Raw genomic sequence first — 15340 nt, 5'->3', positions numbered from 1 at the left:
GGGACATGGGTTTGATCCCTGATCTTGCTCAGTGGGTTAAGGATGTGGCATTGCCATGAGCTGTGGTGTAGGTTGCAGACAAGACTGGGATCTGGCATTGCTGTGGCTCTGGTGTAGACCCCTAACTTGTGAACTTTTACATGCTGCATATGCCATACCTGAAGCCCTAAAAAAGACAAAAAAAAAAAAAAAAAAAAAAAAAAAAGAAAGAAAAAGCCGGAGTTCCTGTTGTGGCTAAGTGGAAACAATCTAACATCCATGAGGACGCAGGTTTGATCCCTGGCCTCGCTCAATGGGTTAAGGATCTGGAGCTGTAGTGTAGGTTGCAGACATGGCTTGGATCCTGCATTGATATGGCTGTGGCATAGGTTGTTGGCTGCTGCTTCAATTTGACCCCTAGCCTGGGAACCTCCATATGCCATATTGTATATTCCTAAAAATCTTAATTTGAGTAACTCAATTTTGTACTTGCTTTGGCCTCTAATCCATAAAGGAGAGACATTCATTTTACACAGTCAGTATATTGAATAAGCTGTACTGCAGTTAAGTTCTATGTCTTTTAACTAATCCATTTGATTTTGGACACTTTATTATTCTGGCCCTTGAACTCATGAATCATACCTTCCCCTTCTCTTCACTTGATAAAACCCTGTGAATTAACTTTTATGGATAGCCTGTAAAAGTCCACCAGCACAAATGCTCTATTTGAACATGAGACATGCAGAGTGAAAGCGTTTGTCCGATAACACTAATCGCAAATAACAAAGTTATGGGATACGAGGGAGCAATATTGTCACGGGCAGGGACATAAAAGACTGAAGATTCCAAGTGGCTAAGTTAAAAATAAAATGAGCAGGGAATATAATAATTATTATCAACAAGGGTGTGTGTTTTGAAGAGTGCAGGTGGAGAATAAGAAAAATGTGTGTTAAGATTAAGCAGACAGAAACTACTGCTCTCGTGGAGGACATTATCCGTGGCTGTTCAGTGCATGAGCTTCCTCAGTTTGTTCATTTCTAAACTGGTGATACAAATAGCGCCTGCTTCAAAAAGTTGTTTTGCAAATAAAATGAGTTTATATATTTAAAATGATTAGAAAGGGTTCCTAGTAGGCATAAATGTTTTTTTTATGACCATTTGCAAGATTCTGATGGGCAGAAATACATAATTCTGGAGTTCCCACTATGGCGCATCAGGATTGGCAGAATCTTGGGAGCACTGAGACACAGGTTTGATCCCCCACCCTAGCACATTGGGTTAAGGAGCCTATGTTGCTGCTGCTGCTGCGGCTCAGATCTGATCCATGGCCCAGAAACTCCAAATGCCATGGGGCAGCCAAAAACATAAAAATAAATAAATAAATGAATATTTTTTAAAAAGAAAGAAATGCATCTTTCTTTACTTTCCTGTTATGGAAATCAGGTATTCATGAATGATTTGACCCGTGTATCCACTTAAAGGCAGGAAGATACCAATTCCAGTCAGTTAAGTTTCTTTTCTTCTGTTCCTCTTCTTTTCCCTCTGCAGCATCTGGGCCAAGGTGGAAATTTAACACATCATGACATTTCTTCCAGATTGTCAAATTTGTTGGCATATAGTTATTCACAGTATTCTCCTATGGTTTTTTGTATTTCTGCAGTATCCGTTGTGATTTCTCCTTTTTCATTTGTAATTTTGTTTATTCGAGTTCTTTCCTCTTCTTAGTGAGTCTAGTCAGGGGTTTGTCAATTTTGTTTACCTTTTCAAAGAACCAGCTCTTAGTTTTATTAATTTTCTCTATTGTTTTTTGAATCTCTATTTTATTGATTTCTTCTTTGATCTTTATAATTTCCTTACTTCTGCTGACTTCAGGTCTTTTTTGTTCTTCTTTTTCTAATTCATTTAGGTGGAGGGTTAAGTTGTCAATTTGGGATCTTTCTTCTTTTTTGAGAAAGGCCTGTATCGTTATAAATTTCCCTCTGAGCACTGCTTTTGCAGCATCCCATAGATTTTGAAAGGTTGTGTCTTCATTATCATTTGTTTCAAGGTAGTTTTTAATTTCCTTCTTGATTTCCTCATTGACCCATCAGTTTTTTAGTCACATGTTGTTTTAGTCTCCATGTGGTAGGTTTTTTCTCATTTCTTTTCCTGTGGTTGATTTCTAGTTTCATGGCGTTGTGGTCAGAGAAGATACTTGAAATAATTTCTATGCTCCTAAATTTGCTGAAGTTAGCTTTGTGTCCCAATATGTGGTCGATTCTTGAGAATGTTCCATGTGCACTTGAGAAGAATGTGTATTCTGATCTTTTTGGATGTAGTGTCGTAAAGATACCAATTAAGACTAACTTTTCTATTGTTTCGTTTAGAATCTCTGTTGCTTTATTGGTTTTCTGTCTAGAGGATCTATCCATTGATGTGAGTGGGGTATTAAAGTCTCCTACTATGATTGTATTCCCATCAATTTTTCCCTTTATGTCTGTTAGTATTTGTTGTATGTATCTGGGTGCTCCTGTATTTGGGACATATATGTTGACGATAGTAACATCCTCTCCTTGGATGGATCCCTTAATCATTAAATAATGTCCTTCTTTGTCTTTCTTTATGTCTTTTGTTTTAAAGTCTATTTTGTCTGATATGAGTGTTGCAACTCCTGCTTTCCTGTCATGTCTATTGGCATGAAATATTTTTTCCCAGCCCTTCACTTTCAATCTATATGCATCCTTTGTCCAAAGGTGAGTTTCTTGTAGGCAGCATATGAAGGTTTTTGCCTTTTTTATCCACTCAGCCGCTCTGTGTCTTTTGATTGGAGCCTTCAGTCCATTGACATTTAAGGTGATAATTGATAGATGATTATTTATTGCCATTTTGAACCTCGTGTTCCAGTTGATTCTGTGGTTCTCCATTCTTCCTTTCCTTTTTTGGTTGGATGGTCCAGTTATTTTCTGCTTGAGTGTTTGTTTGTTCTTTTTTTTTCACTTTTTGTGAATGCAATGTTTGGATTTGGCTTGTGGTTGTCCTGTCTTTTAAGTATGCTAACCCCTTCCTATAATTGTGTGTTTTAGCCTGATGGTCCTGTAGGTTCAAACGCTTCATTAGTGTACTAAAATTAAGAAGAGAAACAGACAAAAAACAAACAAACAAATACAACCTGGAAGAAATGGACAATTTTCTAGAATCTTACAGCCTGCCAAAACTTAATCAAGAAGAAACAGACCAACTGAACAGACCCAATCACTAGAAGTGAAATTGAAGAAGTCATAAAAACACTCCCTACAAATAAAAGTCCAGGACCAGATGGCTTCACAGGCAAAATCTATCAAACATATAAAGAGGATCTGGTGCCCATCATCCTTAAACTTTTTCAAAAGGTTGAAGAAGAAGGAATATTCTCAAAGACATTCTATGATGCCACCATCAACCTAATTCCAAACCCAGACAAAGATAACGTCAAAAAAAGCAATAGAAATAGGATCAAAAATAAACCAATGGGACCTAATCAAACTGAAAAGCTTTTGCACAGCAAAGGAAAACCAAAAAAAGAAAAACTATCGGCCAATATCTATGATGAATATAGATGCAAAAATTCTCAACAAAATCTTAGCCAACCTAATCCAATAACATATCAAAAAAATTATACACCATGACCAGGTAGGGTTCATCCCAGCTTCACAAGGATGGTTCAACATATGCAAATCAATCAACATCATATACCACATTAACAAAAGAAAAGTCAAAAATCATATGATCATCTCAATAGATGCAGAAAAAGCATTTGACAAAGTCCAACATCCATTCATGATCAAGACCCTCGCCAAAGTGGGTGTAGAGGGAACATTCCTGAACATAATCAAAGCCATTTATGAGAAACCCACAGCAAATATAGCAAATATAATCCTCAATGGGGAAAAACTGAAAGCCTTCTCACTCAAATCTGGAACAAGACAGGGATGCCCACTCTCACCACTGCTCTTCAACATAGTTTTGGAAGTCCTAGCCACAGCAATTAGACAAACAAAAGAAATAAAAGGCATCCATATAGGAAGAGAAGAGATCAAACTGTCACTGTATGCAGACGACGTGATACTATACATAGAAAACCCTAAGGAGTCAACCCCAAAACTACTTGAACTGATTAATAAATTCAGCAAAGTAGCAGGATATAAGATTAACATTCAGAAGTCAGTCACGTTTCTCTATACCAGCAATGAAATATTAGAAAATGAATACAAAAATACAATACCTTTTAAAATTGCACCTCACAAAATCAAATACCTCGGAATACACTTGACCAAAGAGGTAAAGGACCTATATGCCGAGAATTACAAAACTTTAATCAAAGAAGTCAAAGAAGATGTAAAGAAATGGAAAGATATTCCATGTTCCTGGATTGGAAAAATCAACATTGTAAAAATGGCCATACTACCCAAAGCAATCTACAGATTCAATGCAATCCCTATCAAATTACCCATGACATTGTTCACAGAACTAGAACAAACAATCCAAACATTTATATGGAACCACAAAAGACCCAGAATCGCCAAAGCAAACCTGAGAAACAAAAACCAAGCAGGAGGCATAACTCTCCCAGACGTCAAGAAATACTACAAAGCCACAGTCATCAAAACAGTGTGGTACTGGTATCAAAACAGACAGACAGACCAATGGAACAGAATAGAGAACCTGGAAATAAACTCTGATACCTATGTTCAATTAATCTTTGACAAGGGAGGCAAGAACATAAAATGGGGAAAAAAATTCTTTTCAGCAAGCATTGCTGGGAAACCTGGACAGCTGCATGCAAAGCAATGAAACTAGAACACACCTTCACACCATGCACAAAAATAAACTCCAAATGGCTGAAAGACTTAAATATACGACAGGACACCATCAAACTCCTGGAAGAGAACATAGGCAAAACACTCTCTGACATCAACATCATGAATATTTTCTCAGGTCAGTCTCACAAAGCAATAGAAATTAGAGCAAAAATAAACCCACGGGACCTCATCAAACTGAAAAGCTTTTGCACAGCAAAGGAAACCAAAAAGAAAACAAAAAGACAACTTACAGAATGGGAGAAAATAGTTTCAAATGATGCAACTGACAAGGGCTTAATCTCTAGAATATATAAACAACTTATACAACCCAACAGCAAAAAAACCAATCAATCAATGGAAAAATGGGCAAAAGACCTGAATAGACTGTTCTCCAAGGAAGATATATAGATGGCCATCAAACACATGAAAAAATGCTCAACATTGCTGATTATAAGAGAAATGCAAATCAAAACTACCACGAGATACCACCTCACACCAGTCAGAATGGCCATCATTAATAAATCCACAAATAACAAGTTCTGGAGGGGTTGTGGAGAAAAGGGAACCCTCTTGCACTGTTGGTGGGAATGTAAACTGGTACAGCCACTATGGAGAACAGTTTGGAGATACCTTAGAAATATATATATAGAACTTCCATATGACCCTGCAACCCCACTCTTGGGCATATATCCGGACAAAACTCTACTTAAAAGAGATGCATGCACCCGCATGTTCATTGCAGCACTATTCACAATAGCCAGGACATGGAAACAACCCAAATGTCCATCGACAGATGATTGGATTAGGAAGATGTGGTGTATATATATACAATGGAATACTACTCAGCCATAAAAAAAGAATGACATAATGCCATTTGCAGCAACAAGGATGGAACTAGAGAATCTCATACTGAGTGAAATGAGTCAGAAAGACAAAGAAAAATACCATATGATGTCACTTATAACCTGAATCTAATATCCAGCACAAATGAACATCTCCTCAGAAAAGAAAATCATGGACCTGGAGAATAGACTTGCGGCTGCCCAATGGGAGAGGGAGGGAGTGGGAGGGATCAGGAACTTGGGGTTATCAGACACAACTTAGAATAGATTTACAAGGAGATCCTGCTGAGTAGCATTGAGAACTATGTCTAGATACTCGTATTGCAACAGAACAAAGGGTGGGTAAAATATATATATATACATGTAAGAGTAACTTGATCCCCATGCTGTACAGCGGGAAAAAAACAAAACAAACAAAACAAAAAAACAAAAACAAAACAAAACAAAACCTCATGACAGATAATTCAATAGTCTCTCACCTGAATCCTGTCCTCCAAGTCTTAGGTGGCCTTTGTACCTAACCGCTCCTGGCCCTGGGATGGACATTAAGGTCCATACAAATACTGATGGTCTGGCATTGGCTGCAGTTTTCCACACTCTGCATGTCCTTGATCTGGACCACTTGCTCTCTGCTCTCAGTACACCTGGGCTCACCATCGGAGATGGTGAATTTCCTACATGCCTGGAGCAAGAAGTGAGTGGGGAGCATTAATCGGGGACTTTCTCTGCCTAATCACATGATTGTCACTGTTTTTGCACAAACAGGGCTCACCATGTAGTCATGGAGGCCACTGGGTGATTACCTACTCTCAGAGCTCCAAATGAGAAATATGCCGGCCTCCATGTTCAAATTCCCCCTCTATCTGCAGGTTTTGTTGCCTCACTCTGCTGCTCTTGGCCAAGGTCCGGATAATGGTGGTACTGAGTCTTATCTCAGGGACCAGACACTACCTTCCTAGTTTCATTCTTTTAAAATCTGCCAAGAGAGCTTTTCTTATGTGGAAAGAACTTCCCTCACATTGAATCTTGCATATTCTATGTCCTGTATCTAATAATTAAAATCGACAACAACAAAAAATATCCTCAAGGCACTAAATCAGATGTAGATTTTGAAATTTCCTAAGAAGCATTTAGATGTGGAAATCCCACTTCTGTTTCCTTCTTAAGTTCTGAGTTGAACATTGACACCTCTGTTCCACTTAATTGTAGAAGATATGGAAATTATCATACTAAATGAAATTAGTCAGACAATGAGAAGCAAACATCATTTGATGTTGCTTATATGTGAAATCTGAAAAGAATACAACTGAATTTATTTTCAGTACAGAAACAGACTCACAGACTTTGAAAAACTTACGATTATCAAAGAGGACATGTGGGAGGAGGGAGGGGTGCACTGGAAATTTGGGATGGAAATGTTCAAAAATTAGGTTTGATGATGGTTGTATATCTATAAATATAATAAAATTCATTGAATTATTAAAAAGAGAGACAGTGCTGAGTAACAGAAGTTATGGGAGTCCAAAATACATAGGATATTAATTCAAACATGATTTAACCCTTTGTAAGAGTTCAAAAAAGGAAGTAAACTTATATTTAAGTGCCCATTATATTTCTCAGCCAAAGTGCTACAAGTTACAATGGAACAATTAATGTTTATCAAAAAGTCATAAAGTTAACTAAAAGAAGCATTTTTATGGTTAGTACAGACTTTGAGTCTATGCAAATAACTGTTTTAAGCATGAAGGATCCTGGTTCTGGTTCTGGTTCCAATGCTCCCCCACCCCCAATATCTGCAATGTAATTAAAATCACGTTTCACATCCTTTCTTCCTGGCATAGCCTTCTGTAAGTTCCTTATCTCCATGTAATCTTGCTTTTTTTTTTTTTTTCTTTTAGGGTTTCACCGGCAGCATGTGGAGGTTCCCAGGCTAGGGGTCCAATCAGAGTTGTAGCCACCCGCCTATACCACAGCAACAGCAACATAGGATCTGAGCCGCATCTTCAACCTACACTGCAGTTCAGGGCAATGTCAGCTCCTTAACCCATTGAGAGAGGCCAGGGATCAAACCTCTGTCCTCATGGATGTTAGTCGGGTTCATTAAACCCTGAGCCATGACGGGAACTCCCCCATGTATCTCGCTTTGAATTAGCCTCCAAGTTAAAGTATTCAGAAAGGAAATCACTTGCTCCTTCTTTTCCCAATTGTTTAATCTATTTTTTTTTTTCTTTTTAGGGCTACACCTATAGCATATGGAAGTCCCAGGCTAGGGGTCTAATTGGAGCTGTATCTGTGACCTATGCCACAGCTTGCTGCTATGCCAGATTCTTAATGCAGTGAGCGAGGCCAGGGATAAAACCCACATCCTTATGCAGGCAATGTTGAGTCCTTAACACACTGAGCCACAAAGGAAACTCCAAGATTGCTATGATCTTAATTTCAAGATTGGGGTTCCACTGCTCACCTCTAGATTCTAGGAAGAAAAGAAAAATAAAAGCAGGGAAAGTTGAATAAATTTGACAAGTATTATTGATTTTTTTTAAAAAAAAATTTTTACTGCTTACCAAAGATGTCCCTTTTAAAGGTTTTTTATCTGAAGAGTATAGATAAAGCCTAAATTGTAGGAATCTGTATAGTATGAAGATGTTCAGTGTATAGGAAACCTCAGATCAGGTGTTGCTATGGCTGTGGCATAGGCTGGCAACTGCAGCTCTGATTTGACCCTTAGCCCAAGAGCTTCTACATGCTGCAAGAGAAGCTGTAAAAAGAAAAAAGAGAAAAAAGATTATAGCAATCTTGTTTTCAAAGTGCATAAGACTTACATAGAACTCCAAATGTTGTTTATGTAAAAATACTCCTGTTAAACGTATATATTCTTGTCCTGTCAAGTAAGATGATTTCCTCATTTGAGACAGTCAAAATGTTGTGGAAATTCTATAGTTCCATATCCACCTCTATGGAGATGGGCCCTCCTTTCAGGCACAGAGCAGTTTTATTAATGTACATATTCCCCACACCTAGCACAATCTCCAGCAAGTAATGGGTAGTTGAAAGTACATATCATATAGTGACTAAATGACAAATCTATGATCAAAATAGCTCTTATTCACCAGGATTAAACCGCTGAATTAGAAAGGAGTTACTGGAAGTAACTTCAGAAATAACTATTTATTTGCATTTGGTAAAACTAATAAGCAAATATGTAATATTCATATAGCTATAATTTAATCTAAAATATTACAGACATTGATGAAAATGTACACAACTGATATATCTCATTTTTGAAAATATAAAGTAGGATTGTGCCATGTAAGAAAAAACAATTCGAATTCCCATCATTAAGAACATTTAAGTACTTCATTTGAATTTCCCTTCATTATCCTTAAGTTATGTTACAGGAAAATATATAGATGGATTGCTATTTAAAACCCAAACTAAAAATTCTAAACAGAGCTTCCTGCCTAAAATTACTATGTTGTTCCATACTCCTCATGGAGAATTGACAGACTATCAATAACTTCATCACAATCCAATCTGTTAACTGGCTAATGCTTTACTGGGCTCTTCCTTCAGAGAAGCATGGCCTTCAGGATAACAATGTTTCATGCATTTATTGCAAAAATAGCAGGAGACCAACTATTCATAACACATTGACACTATTTCTAGGACCAAATCCAACGCACAAAGACACTACAAATGAATAAAAGCCATTCCGTACATTTTATAGAAATTTCTTCTTGCAAAGATACTTACCCATACAGTCCATTTTTAATCTGATCCTCAGAACATACATAATGGTAAGGGCCAGAATTTTAATCCTGAATTATAAGTTTTTTTGAGTCTCTTTCTCAAAAGCAATAAATTATTTTGGTTTAGAAAGCCAATGGAAAAATACGTGGAACTGTTAATGAAACCCACGCTTTCACTCTGTGCCATTCTTGAGTAGAAATTGAAGCTGGGTGGTTGGAACCAATTCTATTCATGGTCTAAATTCAGAGGTGCTACTTAGGAAAGCTGAAGCTAAATGTTATACCTTCTAAAAGCCACAGAATAACACCTTAAAGCTAGTGTAATGAAACTGTTTGTTGAATTATGGTTCAAATGTGGGATTTTCAACTGCAATTATCCTTAATCCTGGCACCTCAAACATACTTCTTTTTTTTTCTTTTTAATATTTTAATCAGAAATCCATCCTATTTCAGCTGGAATTTTAAAAACCTCAGAACTATTTTTTGCCTTAACACAAAACTTTGGGTTTTTGTTAAGACCATAACAAGTAGTGTTTTTATAATCCTCTGTTTCAGAGTTAAACAGTGAAAATTAGCTTTTGATATTTGTTATTATTATTTGCTTTCCTTTTTTGGCAGTTGATCTTGGCTTCCTATAGTGTTGTTTCAAACACTGTAGTAATAGCTTATTTTCCCAGAATCTGGCTACCAATTTAGAACAAATAAGCAGGATATTCTCTGGATAATTCAGTAGTTTCTCAACTTTAATTTTGTTTGGTTAGATTTTCATTTCTTCTGTTGTTGTTGTTCTTTTTAGGGCTGCACCTACAGCATATTTTAGTCCCAAGCTAGGGGTCAAATTGGAGCTGCAGTTGAGGCCTACACCACAGCCACAGCAACACTGGGTCTGAACTACATCTGTGAAATACACCACAACTTGTGGCAATGCTGGACACTTAACCCACTGAATCCTCGAGGCCAGGGATAGAACCCACGATCTCTGGACACTATCTGGAGTCCTTAATCCATTGAGCCACAATGGGAACTCCAAGATTTTCATTCTTAATAAACGCTAAATAGGAAAATGTTTTATTACCATGTGATATTAACAAAGAAAAAAGGAAGGCACTATAAATAGTCTGAAGTGTAGAAAAAAATGGTTTGACCAAAACAATAATTTCTAATTTAAAAGATGAACTGACTCCAATGCACCTATAATTTGAAAAGGAAACAAAAGCCTGCTATTTTTAACTCACAGCATTGCCCATAACAGAGCATTACTATAGAATCTAGTTTACATTTCACTGTATACTATATGATTTTATTTTTCCTGGTGTGGTGTTTGGCTTAATTATCACTTACTATCATTTTTATCACCCTGTTTGTTTAACCAAAGAATTATGATATACCACCTCTGTTTAGTGAGTTTTAGAGTCATCACTCTTGGGGAAAAAAGAGAAATGGATTTATCTTGAAATGATATAGGGCTAAATATATATGTATGTATCTTACAAAATATTTATTTGCAATTTGAGTTATTTCTTACTTGCTCTAATCATTAATATTGGATGTCTCCAAGCTAATATAAGAAAAAAAATTTTAAATAGTAGTAAATGGAGTTCCTGTTGTGGTGCAGGGGAAATGAACACAATTAGCATCCATGAGGATGTGGGTTCAATCCCTGGCCTCGCTCAGTGGGCCAGGGACCCTAGCCTGGAAACTTACATACGCCAAGGGTGTGGTCCCCAAAATCAAAAATAAATAAATAAATAAAGTAGTAAAATATAAGTGAATTTTTCTCAACAAAATTTAAAATGTCAAGGAAACTAAGCACCTTATATATAGAAACTGATTTATACATTTATACAACCTTATCTGTTAGGAGTCTTGTTTTATGAATGAGGAAACTCAGGCTCAGAGAAGTTAAATAGGTAGCTGGAATTCCTCCAGTTAGCAAATTCTTGGAGTAACATCTGAACCCAGTTATGACTAAAACAAGCAGCAAAATCATGTTTACAACCACATGCTCTATGGCTGATGAATTGGAATGCAGAGATTACATATAAAGTTTGTTCAGAAATGTAAATTTATGTATCCTGGATAGGACTATGTCATAAATTATCTGCATTACTTTGGATAAGCTGATTTCCGAGATTCAAAGCCTTCATCCATAAAATGAAAGTATCACTTAAGCAAATTCAATTAAAGCTACACGTGAGGCACCCAAAAGGGAAAAAAATATTAAAAAGCTACATTTCAGAGGATATAAAAGTGGCACCAAATTAACTATGGTGGTAAACATTAAAAACAACAATGGCCAACAAAAATGCTTTACACAGCTGAACATATCAATATTTCAGTGTTTCAAAACTCTGCCATTTCTTTCTTGTCAACAGCACTGCCATTTATGAATTATTACGAGTTGCAATTATGGGACCAAAAAGCCCCAAACACTGAACCTGAGATATTCCATCAGACATAACAGGACGTTCTTGACTCTTAGTAAAGGAATAACAAATCTGATGCTCTTCAGTTTACAAGAAAATGCTCAGTTTTTACACTAGCTCTGCACTAGCTTGATCAGACTAAATGTTTTTATTTTAGCTGATTTTCTTATTACATTGGGATAAAATAATTATATCTTTAGATTATAAGTAGAAGACAAAATAGCTCATGACCAGTGTGGCAAACTCTACACATTCCTCTAATGGTGGTGATGTATGTATTCCAGCATTGGTCCTAAGAGTATCAACCACCTTTTGATGTATTTTTACTAAAGATATATGTAGGAGTGCACACTTAGTCATACATAGGGTATCTAGCACTTTTACAAGATACTACTGACAATTTCTAATATGAATGAATCAAAGTAACTCTTTGCAGCAGCTGGAGAGAGTTAATGTTGCTTACCTTGAAGTCCTTGAAAATGTTTGGTAGTTACAGAATATTTTTTTCCCTATGTAGTCATTTTGGGATTTGTGTTAGAGCATTATATTTTTCACTTAAGTTTTCTTGCTGTTTAAAAGTGATTTTGCTACAATATGGATTTTGTTTCTTATCCTCTTCAATAAGTTTCTGCTGAAGATTTTAGCCCATTTTCTATTGTATTGTTCGTTATTGATTGATAAATATTATTTATATATTTTGGATACAAATCTTAAATCAAATATGTGTGAGGAAGAATACAATCTGAGAATCTACTAATCCGCCCTTTTGCTCTCTTAAGAGTGTCTCTTTGGTGAACATAGCTTATTTATTTAATATAATCAAATTTATCAATTTCTTATTCTATGGTTAATTTTTGTGTCCTAATTAAGAAATGTTTGTCCTTACAAAAATGATGATGTTGTGCCCTTTATTTTATTCCTGAACGGCTTGTTTGCCATTTACATTTTGATCTTTATCTGAAATTGATTTTTATGGATGGAATGCACAAAATTTCTTCTTTTATCTATAGGCACATCTAATATAATTCAGTACTATCTACTGAAATTGCAAACCCTTTCTCCCTTAATTGTGCTGTAACTTTTGTCACAAACTAAGCAATCATGTATATACTGTCCTATTTCTGAACTTTGTCCTGTTTCTCTATCATTACACTGAAACCGCACTTTCTTAATCACTCCAGCACTATAGGAGAGACTTGCATCTGTCAGTGTATCTGTCCTTGTATCTTTCCTCCTTTATATTTTCTTTAGTTTTTATCAGGTTTTGGATCTTCTTAGGCCTTTGCATTTCTCATGAGTTTTTTTAAATTATTTTGTCAATTGAAAAACAAAGCAAAATAAAGTAAACCCAGTTGTATATTGTGTTGAATCTACTGTTAGATTGGAATGGAAATGCCGTTTGCAATAATAAAACTTATACCCTTATCATTAAATGCAAATAAGAGACTTTTGTTTGGATTATATGAAGGATTGTGGTCTCCCTTTATATATATAAATTCAAAATAATTTTAGGTATCAGATAATGCTATTATGGAAAAAAATTCCAAATAGAGTTTTTAGCCATTATTTTCAAAAGACAATGCTTGGAAACAACATCGGCACTACTTTGTTTGTTCAATAACAGCATGGATAGCATGACCCTAGCCCAGGATCAGTAGGATTCCTGATCTCTGAGTGCAGTCTAAGAATTTGCATTTCTAAAAATTTCCACGTGGGAGTTAGAGTAACGTTTGAGAAATACTTGCTGTCAGGTGATATATAGAAGTATTAGATTATTATAAAATTAGATGTTAAAAGTATATTTGATATTATGAAGTAAACCTTATAATACATAGAATTCCTTTCTTCATTGGCACCATTGAACAACATTTTGGAATAAAAGTTTTTGAATTAAAAATACATACTGAGATTTGCAAATGCTTTATGGCTTTTCCTTTTCTAAATAGCATCCTTCCATTCCAAGAATATAAAAATATTTTGACACAAAATCAGTGTATAGAATAGGTTGTTTCAGTGATAAGGAATCACAGAACATTTATGGAGAGAAGTTTGTTATGTTACATTTTCCAATAATATGAGTTTACGCATGAAGAGATAGACAGTTAAATGCTTCAATAAAATTGCAGTTGAGAGAGAGCCAGTATTTGAACCTAGATCCATGGTTATGTTTGCTATTTTTTTTTTTCTGGCCTTCTTATACACTATTGAATGTTTTTTCTTATTTTGCCTCATATAATGAATATCTTGTCTTCTAGTCAGGCCAAAATGTATAGTACTATATATGGATGAATATGACTTCAACTAATATAAAATTGCAGCTTTTTGATGAGCAGGGCAATTGTGCAGTCATACCATACCTAAGATATTCTAATTGAAGCCACTGCAAAACTTCCATTTGAATAAGAAATGCCTGGAAATGACATTACTCTCCCTACAAATATAAATCACACAGGGAGGTGTTAACTGCAAAATAGTCCAATTCTTTCCCTTCTTTCTATTCAAATTAGAAATCAAGTACATGAGAAAAATGGAATTGGAACAAGGTAGAATAGTTCATCTTTTTGCAAAAAAGCCAAACTTACTTTCAACATTTTTTCAGTCTGACAGAGCAGAATGTGTGTGTGTGTGTGTGTGTGTGTGTGTGTTTGTGTATGTGTGTATTTTCTTAAAAATATGTAAAAGAGTATTTCTGAGACCCAGGTTTCATATGGTTCAATATGCAAAATTAAACATGTGTTTCTCTTTACTGATTTTTTTAGACCTTCCAAATTATTAGTGAACATGCATGAGGCATCAGTGATGGACAGAATAGTTAAGCCAATGAGGTCATGGGGTGAAGCTATTTTTAGAAGATGGAAAGTGGTTGGTTGAGTGATAACATACTTAGGAAACTAGAGGATGCTACATCCTGTTTTGATGCATTTCCACCTATCACAGTTTTCGTTCTTCCTGGTGCAGCAAATACCTCTTTTTTGGCCAGTGGGATCTTCTTCCAGTTGTTTGGTTGCTGTGTAATTTATTTTTATTTTTGTCTTTTTAGGGCCGAACCTGTGACATATGGAGGTTCCCAGGCTAGGGGCTGAATCTGAGCTGTAGCCATTGGCCTAGGCCTGAGCCACAGCAACGCCAGATCCGAGCTATGTCTGCGACCTATACCACAGCTCACGACAACGCTGGAACCTTAACCCACTGAGCAAGGCCAGTGATCGTACCTCATGGATACTAGTCAGATTCATTTTTCCCCTGAGCCACAAGGGAACTCTAGCTCCTGCGTATTTTAGACATGACCCTAATGGCTTTGGAAACTCCTTTGTTCCATGGTGTGTTACACTGGTTCAGATCCGTCTCACATATTTTCTGCCCTGACCTGAAATTGCTTCTTTTTCCAAGGAGTCCTTGTTCCTATGAGAGGAAAATAAAAATCTCAAGGTCATAATCGTGACACTTAGTGTGACTGTCTGTTGACCTTGTCCATTTCACATCAGAGTCATCCTTTCCCTATGATGGATTTCGTGTGGCCCCTGCTG

This window comes from Sus scrofa, chromosome 8, assembly GCF_000003025.6.
Source record: "Sus scrofa isolate TJ Tabasco breed Duroc chromosome 8, Sscrofa11.1, whole genome shotgun sequence".
Taxonomy (NCBI): domain Eukaryota; kingdom Metazoa; phylum Chordata; class Mammalia; order Artiodactyla; family Suidae; genus Sus; species Sus scrofa.
Note: the sequence above shows the minus strand (reverse complement) of the source record.